Source organism: Orycteropus afer, unplaced genomic scaffold (assembly GCF_000298275.1).
Source record: "Orycteropus afer afer isolate SDZICR_OR568_19922 unplaced genomic scaffold, OryAfe1.0 scaffold00012, whole genome shotgun sequence".
Lineage (NCBI taxonomy): Eukaryota > Metazoa > Chordata > Mammalia > Tubulidentata > Orycteropodidae > Orycteropus > Orycteropus afer.
Window position 1 is genome coordinate 10,523,640 of NW_006921599.1, and position 3,117 is coordinate 10,526,756.

At 38.6% G+C, this 3,117-nt stretch overlaps 1 non-coding gene across 1 annotated transcript; it reads left to right on the top strand.

Moving 5' to 3' along the window:
* Window positions 1-330: 330 nt before the first annotated feature.
* LOC122151156 lies at window positions 331-434 on the top strand. Its single transcript, XR_006164010.1, has one exon. It is a non-coding gene; the product is annotated as a U6 spliceosomal RNA (small nuclear RNA).
* The last annotated feature ends 2,683 nt before the right edge of the window (window positions 435-3,117 follow it).

Consider the following 3,117-nt stretch of genomic DNA (forward strand, 5'->3'; position numbering starts at 1 on the left):
ATTCACTCCTGATTAAAACTCTCAGAAAAATAGGAATAGTGGGTAACTCCCTCTACCTGATAAAGAGTATCTACAAAAACATACAACTAGCATTACACTTACTTAAAGAATGGATGTTTTACCCCTAAGATTGGAAACAAGTATAGGATGTCTTTTCTCACCATCATTAAGCATAATGCTAGAAGTTCTAGCCTATACAGTGAGGCAAGAAAATAAAATAAAAGTCATACATATCAGAAAAGAAGAAATATAACCATCCTCATTTGCATATTACATAATTGTCTATGTAAAACAATCCCAAGAAATATAAAAATAAAACTTCTAGAAACTGTATTCACTTCGACAGTGCAAATACTAAAATTGGAATGATACAGAGATTAGCATGGGCCCTGTACAAGGATGACATGCAAATTCGTGAAGCATTCCATATTTTTCAAGAAATGAACAAATAAAAAAAAATTGGCTGAAAAAAAAAAACCTCCTAGAAATAATAAGTGAGATCAGCAAATTCACAGGATATAAAATAAACATAAAAAATCTATTATTTTTCTATATACTAGCAATGAACATATGTAAACTAAAATTAAAAATACAGTACCATTTATAGTCATTAAAAAAAATTAAATAGGTTCAAATCTAACAAAACATATTAGCCCTTCAACAAAAACAAAACAAACAAAAAAACATATTAGCCCATTGGTATTGAGTCAATTCTGACTCCTAGTGACCCCTACTGGGTTTCCAAGGCAGTAATTCTTTACAGAAGTAGATTGCCCCATCTTCCTTCCACCCCAGATTAATATAAAGGTGCAAAAAATGGCATGGAAGTGGTGTCTTTCTCTGACCTCCTCTAACTCCACAAGATAAAGAGAGCACAGGATCAACATCACAGCCCAAAGTGATTTCCACTAGGCCAGACATGCCACCACCCTCCAACCTTTTTACCAATTCTGACACCAACCATCCCTCCCATGGCACTCTCTACTACTATACTGGGTTCGATAATACACAGTGGTCACACAGGACTCACAGACAATGCTCACGATTATGGGGTTTATTAGGGAAGTAATAGATTACAATTCAGTTTCACAAATGTGCTCACAATATAATTCTTCAACCAGGACAGCCTCAACTCAGTCATGCCATCAGGCAAACCTCTCTTTGGCACTTGGTCTCTCAGCTTCGCCTCTACCCAGCTCAGGAAAGTGCTACAAAGCTCTTTTAGCTCTGCCAGTAGGAGATCTAGTGTACCCCACTGCATCAGCAAGCTTCCTGCCCAAAGGCACTCAGCTTCTTGCTCCGTGTGTCAGCAAGTCCACTGCTCTGTCTCATGCAAATCTCTCAGTTCTGCTGCTACTGCTTCCTCTGTCCCTGCCATCTCTCTGCCATCTCAGCACAAGGATCTTGGGTCTGAAGACACATTCCACTCTTGGCTGTTCTGTCTTGATGGTAATGAGATCCCCCTTTCTGCTTCTAGGAGGGCTTACTTTAAGCTTAGAAGAATGACAAATCTGACCAATTCCCACATTAGGGTTCTATACAGGTTGTCTGCATAATCCCACCCCTACAAGGGTGCCATGTACCTTATTTACATTATTAGCAAGCTACCCAGTCCCCTTGGTGGACCACAGGCACTTTACATTTCCATGGTTACACCCAGTGATCTGGTGAGAGTCACAAAGACCATGGCTAGAAGAACCATACCAAATAATTTACTGCACTGCAACAGGTTTAATAGAACTACTATCAAAATTCTGACAAGATTTTTTTGTAGATATAGAAAAGATTATTCTAAAATATATATGAAAGGCAAAGGACCTAGAATAGCTAAAACAATTTTGAAAAAGAAAATAAATTTAGAGGAAATAGTCTAACCAATTCCAAGACTTATTATATAGCTATAGTAATTAAGACTGTGTGTTGAGGGACAGACAAATAGATCAACAGAACAGAATAGAGAACCGGAAACAGATCCACACAAATATTCTCAACTTATTTTTGACAAAAGTGCAAATGCAATTCCATGAAGGAAAGATAGTCTTTTCAAGAAACAGTGCTGGAAAATTAGACACCCTATGTAAAATTGAACCATGACCTAAATCTCACACCTTATGGAAAAATCAACTCAAAATGGAACATGAACTTCCACGTAAACCGTAAAAACTATAAAACTTTTAGAAAAAAAAGAAGAGGTAAACTTTGGGGTGCAGAGCTAGACAAATAGTCTTAGACTTCATACCAAAAACACATTCCATAAAAAGAAAAAATTATGTTGGACTTCATCAGAATTATAAGTGCTAGCCCTGTGAAAGACCCCTGTTAAGAGAATGAAAAGACAAAGTGGAGAAAATATTTGTAAATTATATATCTGAAAAAAGACAAGTATCTAGACTGTATAAAAAACTTTCAAAACTCAACAGTAAAAAAAGCAAACAATACAATTAGAACACAAGTGTCATGGATCGAATTGCTTCCTCCAAAATATGTGTCAATTTGGCTGAGCCTTAATTCTCAGTGGATTAATGATGTGATCATTCCCCATGATGTGAACTGACATGAACAGCCAATCAGTTGTAAGGGAATTATGGTGGGTTGCAACACCCTTACTCAGGTTAAAGCCTCTTAGACCCAAAGGAAAGAGGGAAAGCCAGGGCCACAGGGACAGCAGCAGGATTAAGGTAAGGGGAGACAGACAGACAGCCCCCACCCCAAGGCAGGAAGGAGGGAAAGCCAGGCAGAGAGGTTTCGAACAGCTGAGGGAGACGAACTTGTCTGTCAGTTTGTGGTACTGTAGTGGCTTGCATGTAACTGTGAGGCTGGAAGCTGTGCCACTGTGTTTCAAATGCCAGCAGGGTTACGCATGTTGTTCAGGTTCCAATGCAGCTTCCAGACTGAGATAGATTTGGAAGAAGGAAGAGGCCATCCACATTTCAAATAATTGGTCAGGGAAAACCTTATGAATAGCAGAGAAACACTGTCTGATACATTACTGGACAATTTTATGAATAGCCCAGAAACGTTGTCCAATACATTGGTGGAAGACCAGTCCCTTAGGTCAGAAGGCACTCAAAATACGGCTGGGAAAGAACTGCCTCATCAGAGTAGAACCAACCTTAA